Source organism: Gigantopelta aegis, chromosome 5 (genome assembly GCF_016097555.1).
Source record: "Gigantopelta aegis isolate Gae_Host chromosome 5, Gae_host_genome, whole genome shotgun sequence".
Taxonomy (NCBI): domain Eukaryota; kingdom Metazoa; phylum Mollusca; class Gastropoda; order Neomphalida; family Peltospiridae; genus Gigantopelta; species Gigantopelta aegis.
In genome coordinates, this window is record NC_054703.1 from 12813488 (window position 1) to 12824241 (window position 10754).

At 37.6% G+C, this 10754-nt stretch overlaps 1 long non-coding RNA gene across 1 annotated transcript; it reads left to right on the plus strand.

Annotated features, from left to right (window-relative positions):
- The first annotated feature begins 758 nt into the window (after positions 1-758).
- LOC121373411 lies at positions 759-10331 on the plus strand. Its single transcript, XR_005958078.1, has 4 exons — positions 759-836; positions 6322-6384; positions 7325-7473; positions 8387-10331. It is a non-coding gene; the product is annotated as an uncharacterized LOC121373411 (long non-coding RNA).
- The last annotated feature ends 423 nt before the right edge of the window (positions 10332-10754 follow it).

The window sequence follows — 10754 nt, forward strand, 5'->3', positions numbered from 1 at the left end:
ATACTAGCAATAATGAAGTAAATTGGCGTCACTCGCGTTAGAACCTCATTGGGGCCCCATTGAGACTCAATAACACAGACACATATCTGCAAGCTTGCGCATGTACACGAAAATCTTGATTTCATTTATCTACAATATAATTATTGTTTACTTAAAAAAAAAAAAATTCTACAAACAAAAAGGGCACTTGGACATTTTGAGGGCACTTGAACAATTTTTTGGGGGGGACGCGTCCCCCTGGTCCCCCCCCCCTCCTTGGATCCGCCCATGTAGGGACGGCTCGGTCTAGGTAGGGCAGATATACATAAAAATGACAGAGCCTATTGTCCATTAGTAATTTTGAAGATCTATACAATTTCAACGCCAAAACTATTAGGCTATCATTATGCAACTTTGATCACGAACAATTGAGGCACTCATTACTCGCGTTAAACAATGAATGTGGTGAACACTGAACTTCATTGAGAATCAGTAAAACAGACACACATCTGCAAGTTTGCGCATACAGGCATAACTTAACTTCATGCAGCTAAAAATACTTACGTGCAAAACAATTTTCCTACAAACAAAAAGGTCACTTGAACATTTTGAGGGCACTTGAAAAATTGGGGGACGTTGTCTGTTTTAGTTTGAAACGTAATAAACATTTCGTGTTGAAAAGTAATGCCTACTACACCTCTTTCTAAGTGAGATGTACCTGGGTGTATCGAGTATATAAACGTCACATGACATCAAGCAGTTTTACTCCAGAGCTCGTCGCGGTAAGACGTGTTTCATTTCAGGACCAAGACCCAGATTAGCACAGACGTGGAACAGCTATTGTACTGAGGATTAAGGTAGGCCATTAATTAATTTTCTTTTGTTTTCTTTGTAGTTATTTCGCAGTTGTGTTGTATGCATTTAAGATACAGACGCCTTATAGCCTTTGTTATATTTCTTGTATTTTTCTGTTATCACTTGAATTTCATATACGCTGTGATAGACCGCAGAGTACTTTTTAGCTTATCCCCACAATACTGTTCTCACGCATTTAGTCGCACTAAAACAAATCAAACCAACAATGGAAGCCACTAATTCCAGATCCAAAGTCAGACAAGGTAGCGGGCCTAGCCCAACCATACCAGAGAGCATTAATGAAACAAGAGTAGAAATTGAAACTGAGATAGCGACCGATAGTGTAGTAACGGACTCCCCTAGATCGCCCCCCCCCCACCACCACCACCAACCCCCACGACTACCGCTGCGGCCGCAGTAAGGGCCACTGAACCACGCAGCACCGACGTGGAGGTGTCTAGCGTTGGGGCAGGTAACAACCATATCGACCCGGACGTTGAGTTCATCTCTTCCCACCCCCAAATTAGGGCCAACGATATCGCCATCAAACTAGCGCTAAAATCGGCTAGCACAAACAACACCTCCACCCCATGGAGCGCAGTCAAGAGGAAGGCCCCCCTTAACCTTAGTCAAGAGATGGACTCAGACACAGATGATAGCGATAGGGAGCTAGACGTTAACCCAGACATCCCGGTAGATAACAGATACCAAGCGCTAGCCAGCAAAAAAAAAAAAAACTAAGCCGTTCCACTAAACGTAACAAAAACTCCAAAAGCGATAGTATTAAAGGACTCCGTCAAGTCCTCTTTAATGGAAAAAACCCAACTTTCTACCAATACATCTACTGGCAGCAAGTTGCCACGGAGAGATTGGGGGACACTGGTATCATTTATCACACCCGAATCAACAATGGCGACACTTTTGTTAGGGGAGACGAGGAAACACTTATTGCTCTTGATTCAATGTATGAACTGTATGACTTAGATTTAGAAAGTACGTCAATGGTCCACCTCGTACCAGTTAGAGTGGCCCTGGGGACAACCGCCACGGCTGCTGGCCCGAGACTGGACACAACTACGCAGGCCCTAAACCAACCATTTAAACAAACTAGGGAAAGCAGCCAAACTATCCACTCAGCCATTAAGGCAAACTTGGTTACTAAAAACCCCACACAGGCCTCCCAACCAGACAAAGGGGAAACTAACAACAGCCCGTCAACCAAGGCTACACGAGAGGACCACATCGAAGCCACGACGTCCGCCGTAAAGCACCTCAACAAGACCGCCCAAGCGAACGGACCGGCGTCTCCAAAGCCAACGCTCCCACCAGTAAACCAGGTAACGCAAAACATCAGTCTAGCTTGAGTACTGCGAAAAAGGCCCCCGCCTTCCTCGTCACCCCCTTTAAGACTGTCGTCACCAAAAAACGTAAGTACAGAAGCCCAGTCAAACAAATTAATTATCCAACTTCCGCAAACTTTATTAAAACCAAAACTAAAAAAACCACTCAACCAATCAAAAGAACAAAAATAGATAAATCAGCTGAAGCGCCCAAAAAGGTAATGGCCACCGCACCCCCAAACCCACTAACATTTCCACACCCCTCCCACCCCACGTTATAGGTAACCCCACCATCTCCACCCCCACCCCAGCTGCCACTGGAACTGGACCATTTTACAAACAGGTACCTACCAGGACCACTGGCACCTTGAATGGCCAGCCACAAATTACCAGCCAAACCCCAACTCCTGCCACTACCACCACCACCACCCGCTAACTAATGGCTAGCCAAACTGCACACATTGCCATCTCAGAACTCAGCGTTAGCCACCCTCAAAACCAACAACCCCAATCTTGGTATCACAGACTCCACTACTTGGTCAAACGGATACGTACTTATCACCGCCCACATCAACGCCGACGAACACATCATCATTCAAGGTCGTCGTTACCCACTGGTTCCATTTGAAAGGAAACCTAGTAAGTGCCATCACTGCCAGCAATGGGGCCATGGTGCAGCCAAGTGCCGCAACTATAGAGACCTCCCCACATGCCACCGTTGCGGCCAGAAACATCCTAAAAGCTCCAAAAACTCCCCCTGCACCAACCCGATTCAATGCCCCAACTGCCTCAGCCATCACATGGCACATGACACAAAGTGCCACCATTACCAAAAAGCGCTTAGGCAACTTAACAATCGCAAAAACCAGGTTAATAAAACAACAGAAACTAGGCCAGTCTTTGTTAAACCAGCAACAGTTACCAAAAATACAACGTATGCTGATAAAACTTAAATCTAGTGATCAAAACCAAATTAAAGAACTTAAGTCGATAATTGAACGCTAAAGGCCTCCATTCAATGGGACATGGTGCTGAACTCATTCAACTCATTAGCACTAGCAACATCAAGCCAGATATAATTTGCCTACAAGAAACATGGCTAGGAATCGGCACTAAAAATAATAAAATTAAAAAAAACGACTAAAGTATTTAAAATTCTAGGATATACAAATTATTATAAAAATAGAGAAAATAGTACCAGAGGTGGAATAGCCACTCTAATTAAAAATACCATACCGCATACCGAAATTAAATATGATTCTATTAATAAAAACTTAGAAGTCCTAGGACTTACTATACAAAACGATAAAATGCCTATTGATATCATCAATGGTTATAGCCCACCGGGAACAGCCCATAATCAACTAACGTTAAGAGATTACAATAAACTCATAAACTCAAACAATAACTTAATTCTTGTAGGAGATTTTAATTGTCATAGCACACAGGGAGACATACTAGAGGAATTAATCAATACACACAATCTAGTATGTCTCAACGATGGCAGTACTACTTTTATACATGACTATCTGGGCACATCCGCCATCGACCTAACTATCACCTCTAACAATATAGGCGCAAACGCCCAATGGGAGGTGTTAGAAGCTCTCAATAGCGACCACCTCCCCATTCTAACCAGCTATAAATGTAATACTACTTATACAGAAGAAGAAATATTTATACCTAAATTTAAATTTAATAAAACTAACTGGGCTGGCTTTACAAGCGACTGTAGCAAAATTAAGTTAGAAAATAGCCTAAACATTGACGACGCCACAAATAAACTTACTAATAAAATAATAGAAATAGCTGAAAAGAATATTCCTAAAGCTAAACCCTTCAATAAAAATAGAGCAGTTAACTGGTGGACGGACGAAATTAAATCCAAATGCGGCTTTAGGAACAGGATGCGTAAACTTAATAAAAAAACAGGGAAACAAGACTATCACACTAAATATAAAATAGCCAAAAACGAAGTAGGTAAGCTTATCATCAATGCTAAACAAGCCAGCTGGCATACATTTTGCGGTGAAATTAACAATAGAACATCTATTAGAGAAATGTGGAAAAAAATTAAGGCTATTCAAGGACAACGCGCTAATTCCACAGTCCTTCAAAAACATAAAACAGCAACTACTAATAAACAAAAGGCCGACCTTCTCAGTAAAACTTTCAGTAAAAACAGTAGCAACAAAACGTTTCCTAAACAATTTTTTGAGAAACTTAAGAAAGATAACTCTCTACCAACTAATGATACTAAAACAGCAAATCACCCAACTACTGATAATTTAGAATTTAATAAACCAATAACAATGTTAGAATTAAAAACAGCTCTTAAAGCTAAAAAAAAGTACTGCCACCGGGCCTGATCAAATAAGTTACACATTACTCAAGCACATGCCGGATGTAGCCCTAAAAGGTAGTGTTATCGTTCTTTAACCGAATCTGGAGGGAGGGTCAAATGCCCACTGCGTGGAAACATGCAGAATGCTTTAGTCTCCCTAAAGCGGGAAAAGACTATTCCCTCCCAGGGAGTTATTCGACATAAAATGTTGAACGCAGATCTAAAAGTTTAAAGTCTGATCGATATGTCCACGTCAGTGGCCTCGTTAAGGCCGTTTGGGTGCCCAGCTTATAGGGACGAGATGGGTTGCATCCCGTCAAGAAAACCCCTAGACTGACAGTCATTAGAGGTTGAAGGTGTAGTGCTGTGCTGAAATAAAGATCTCGAGAAGCCGGATCCGTCTGAACGAGTGAGAGTATCAGATTAGGGTATAGTCCAGTCGTCATGGGTTGGTATAGTGGTGCGGACGGGCCCGACTCTGGAGGATACGAGATGATATCACAATAAAGCAAAGTAAAGTCTAGAAAAGAGTAGTAGGGGCCGACCCCACTTCCTATTTCTTATTAGAGTGGGGCGGTCAATCTTCCAGTGCTGCTAGGACAGGCTCGGACATGTAGAGTCTAAACGAGAACAACCGTGGCGTTCTGCAGAATGGCCATCATACGAGTCACGAAAAAATAAGTCGACATACTCATCCGGAGAAATGACGCGGAGGCAAGGAATCTCGCTGAAAAATAATCCAACCTGGTGGTGCAGGCTGTCAAAACGAGAAGCGTTCCAGCGTTCAATCAGTTCCAATGGCCGCATACATCCCAGTAGAAACTTCCTTTTGCTGACAAAAACAACGAAATGAAGGATCCCCAAGTCAAGCACACGAAAGCACGTGCAGTGTGCACAAGCGAAACAAACACGTCTTTCCGTGTCGAGCTCCAGACTGGGAATGTACTAGTGACTAGGTCTTAATTACTGTACTGTGGTTTATAATACTAGTGACTAGGTGTTAATTACTGTACTGTGGTGATAATATTAGTGACTAGATGTTAACTGCTGTAATGTGGTTATAATACTGGTGACTAAGTGTTAATTACTGTATTGTGGTTTATAATACTAGTAGCTAGGTGTTAACCACTGTACTGTGAAATTATAAATATTATTAGTAACTGATAACATTATTATTTCATTGGTATTTTCAAATATTCAATAAAATATGATAAATAAATTAATAAATATCATCATTCAACGTTCGAAATAAGCACTTGTCCGTCTGTCCCGACAAGTGAAAATTTACTCGGACAAGCATAATTTACCTTAGTGATTATTCAGCGGACAAGTAAAATATTTTTTTTTTACAAAACAGCATCATAAATTTTTAGCAATTTGTTTTACTTAAAAAAAAAACCCAACAACAACGAAATCAGCAGTGTCTCATTGCAAAATGTTACACAAATATTGTGGTTTGAGAGTCAAATAAACATGGTCTTGATAACATATTAATCTTAGCTTGTGAATCTTCGGAATACCTTTGAGTTACGATTGAGTTCCGAATTACCACTCGGAACGTCTCGGCTGACATAAATAATTTATTTGATCAACAAATTATATTCAATACCATTTTTTTTACTTATTTCTATTACTGATCATCATATGATCATTCATATAAAAACAATTATTATTATTATTATTATCATTATTGTTGTTTATTGTCGTTGTTGTTGTTGTTGTTGTTTATTGTTGTTGTTGTTATTATTATTATTATTATTATTATTATTATTATTAAACAATGTTTTTTGGTTCTATTCTCAGATATGGCCTCTTCAGTTCCGGGATCTGGTGAAGACGGGGAAAGCCACATATCTGCCTCTATCGGTCTCTGTTTTGAGGTTTTCATGCTAGTTGAATGCTAGTAAATGTTAACAGATTAGCTGACATATTTATGTGATCTAACTAAAATTATAATGTGGCAATTAGAAGTGGCATTAATTAAGGTTTTATTAGATATTTAATTTTAATATATAATTGTTTAACAGTAATAGTGTTAGGCCAAACTTTAAGTTGTTTCCTGTAACATACACAATAATTGTAGATTAAAATATTGCTATTTACATGTCTCAGCTGATCGAATTATAACTTGTATAACAACAAAACATTGTTTGAGTCATTATTATTTTATAATTATTTTATAATTTTATTATAATTATTACTATATTAATTAATATGCTGATTATTACTTATTATTACACATATTATTTTATATATTATACATTATTATTATACATTATTATTATTGTTGTTATTGTTATTGTTGTTAGTATTATTATTATTACTATCATTAAAAAAGAAAATTCTTTGTACCGTTTTATTCAGACAGTATTCTGGAAATTGTTTATTTAAAAAAATCACAATATTGAAATACAGAATTTATAATATTAGTTTGTATTATTTAATATACTAGTATATTTTTAATCTTAAATAAATGGCACAATAGTAGAATGCAGATGTGAGTTGTTTTGGGGTTGTTGTTTTCTTCTAAATAATACATCCCAAAACATTTAAACAAAACACTTAGTAGAATGAAGAGTTAACCAAAGTGCATTTTGAACTGGCACAAATACACATACACAGGCTTAGACACATTTTGAACAGCCGATCTCTTGTAGTCTTTCTAAAAATTATAAATTAATTTCCATCATTTCAGGGTAAATAATTTTACCCTTCATACCCTTTGGCAAAAACTCTGGGAGTAAATACAGTGAAAATAAAATAATAAATAATTATAATAAGTAATACACCACCTGATTTTTTTCAGTACGATCACTTTTTCTAAGAGTATTGATGCAATGGTTAAACACTAGTATAGTCAACATGGTCAGTGACGGACTATCATTGTTGTCTTATTCCGATTCAAGTATCATGATTGCTGCAGCAGCCACTTCCTCAACAGAAGAACCCATGTTGGTAAAGTAACTTCCTGTTCCAAACTCATTCCTTTCGCTGTCCAGGACAGAACAGTTAGAACATGCCTAGGAGAGGTGAAAGGAACGCACCTCAAGTCTGTGTGCACTCCGGGAAATTTGTCGTGACATAGGCATTTCTGTGTTTCGAGTGACATCTACCGGTGACATCAGAATACTAACTTTCAAAATTATTTCCCATGGTATTTATCGATATAAAACCTGCTTTTTCACTCTATTTTATAAAAAAAAAATAATAATAAAAAGGTGACCTAAGTGTGTTACAGTTTTGTAGATTAACCAAAATTAGAATTAATTTTTGCGGGCTGAAACTAGGGTGTGCGACTTTAAACTAAAAATTCTTCATAAAGTTAGCTGTACACGTGCAATGTAATTTTTTATTTAATTGTTAGAATTTAATTCAATGTTAAGTTTTCACATTTACTTTTCTCACAAACTACTTGTCCTAGATCAACGCAACTAGAACTATAGTTGTTCATCTCAATGAATTAAAAGAATATTAATGACACGCAATGTATTTTTTTGTGCTGGGGTGTCATTTAAACATTCATTCATTCATTCATTCATTCATTCATTTTTTTTAAATGTACCGGTATTAGAATAAGTATGTCCATTAATAGGTTTATTATTATTTTAATTAACTAAAATTTAAGATTAATTGTGAATTTTTCACTATATAATGGATTTTACAAAGTTGGTTATTTTACAAATTAATTATTACCCGTATTATTACTTTTTATTATGTGTGTTTATTATTATTAATATCACGTATTGAGGGAGATATCTATGGGCACTGCTATGAGCGACACCAAATTAGGTTATGCTAGAGGAGATACTTAATTTCATGTATATAGATATGAATGTAATCATTTATAATTTGTAATTTTGTTTCCTAGGTGATGCCCAGTCCACACAGACACTGACACTGACACAGACATTTCACACAAAGTTACCATCAGATAGTAGTCACCCTTGGCTATATTCCATTGCAGTGCTGGGAGGTGAAAGATCTGACAACATTGTTGTCAGTGATAATGAAAACTCGTGTGTAAAATATTTCTCTGCTAGAAACTTTGAACTTTTGTTTAATTACCAACTTATCAGTCCACCATTGGGCCTTGCTAGGTCATGTGACCAGCAGATTGTTGTCCTCATTCCATTAAAACTCGAAATATTATATCTGGATATAGGTCTACAAAATGACATCCGGCTGACACGCACACTGACAACTAAAACAGTGTACGAATATATATCAGTGTTGCCTGACAAGTGTCTGCCGGTCAGTGCTCATTCTGGTTCGTGTGTAGACATACTGAATGAGCAGGGTAGCGTCATTAAGTCTCTCCCCCACCACTTGATCACCGACACCACGTGTCTCACAGTGAAAGGCGACTCTCTGGTTGTAGTATTAGACATGAAACGTTTGAGATGTTTGACGGAATCAGGATGCAACATCTGGAATTCACCTGATTCAGAAATGCTACGTTATCTAGTCGGTGTCGCGTGTGACATGGAAGACTTTGTTTATGTTTGTGCTGATCACAGAAATTGTATTGTCCAGTTGTCAAGTAACGGAGTGGCCATCCGTGACGTCATCACGGACCAGGATCGATTGTCCAGACCTTGGTTTGTCTGTTGTCATCAGGATAAACTTTATGTCGCCCAAAAAGATGGACATGTTAAAATATTTACATGGAGCAGAGCTAACCAGTGAAACTCTTCAAACTGACTTTGTATTTGTGAAATGAGGCGGTTTAAAATGACAAAACAGATTATTAAATACCTTAATACTTTTAGTAAATATCCAGTCAAACTTTTGCTAATTAATAGATTAGCTAATTAATTTTCAAAATCTAATTAAAAATAATATCTGGTAATATTATACACAAAAAACAATTACAAGTTTTATATTAATGACAAATGAATGGTTTGTACCATTTACTAATTAATTTAATTAAATGATTAAACATATTTTATTAACGTAAAATCAGGAAGAAAATATGTAAAAACAAGGAAGAAAAATTATTAAATTTAATTTGAATTTATAATTTCTTTCTGTTTTTCGAAATTCTTCAGCACAAACCCGACCAAGTACTAATTTAGTGTGAAGACACAACTTATAGAAATGTTTATCAGCTTGATATTTCTTGATCCACGTCAAGTTCTAATATTTATTTGCCCCAATAAAAAATGCCTCACCCCATCCACCCCCCCCCCCCAAAAAAAAAAAAAAAAAAAAAAAAAAAAAAAAAAATGCCTACCCCGAACCTAGTTTGTAAGACACAGGTAGGCCCTTATCAATCAATGGTGATTCAGCTTTCTATGGACATTTTGCACTAACCACTCACACATAGCAGAATAAAGTGCTCTTTATGTTGAGTAGGCCCGTATGAACGATGTTTCAATGCGAGGGGAATACAAGGACCTTAGGTCTATTGGGAGGTACACATTCTCATGGGGGGGGGGGGGGATATGTATCTTTATTTAAAAAAAAGAGAGTAAAAACAAAGATAAAAACTAAATATTTTCCTCTTCAAATGAGGGTATGACTACTGATCCTCCCCCACCCCCACCCCCCAAACACCACCATTACCGACTCCCTCGAGCCTGATGACTTGATTAATCAATGCACTGGCGTACATTCAGAAATAATTAAACACATCAATTTGACAAGACATATTTCCACATTCAGTCAGAAATAATCACACATCCATTTGATAAGAAATATTTCCTCATTCAGAAATAATTCAAAACATCCATTTTGACAAGAAATATTTCCACATTCAGAAATAATTAAACACATCCATTTGACAAGTAATATTTCCACATTCAGAAATAATTGGGAGACACACATTTTCATTGGGGGGGGGGGGGGGGGGGGATATGTATCTTTATTTACAAAAAAACTCTAAAAAGAAACAAAAAACCTAAACATTTTCCTCCTCAAATGAGGGAATGCCTACTGCACCCCCCCCCCCCACTCCCCGCAACCACCACCATCACCGACTCCCTCGAGCCTGATGAGTTGATTAATCATTGCACTGGCGTAGGAAACGGCGCCACTCTTCAGATATTTTGCTTTATATTTGCCTTATAATTTGCCCCCCCCCCCACATCACACACTTTTTAGCACCTTCCTACGCCACTGCTATTAGGTTTAATAAATTAGCATTTTCTCTGGTTGTTCATTAATTGAGATGTATTAAATGACATTTAGAGGTTTTCGACCTAGTTTTATAATCATTTGGACATATTTTATTTATC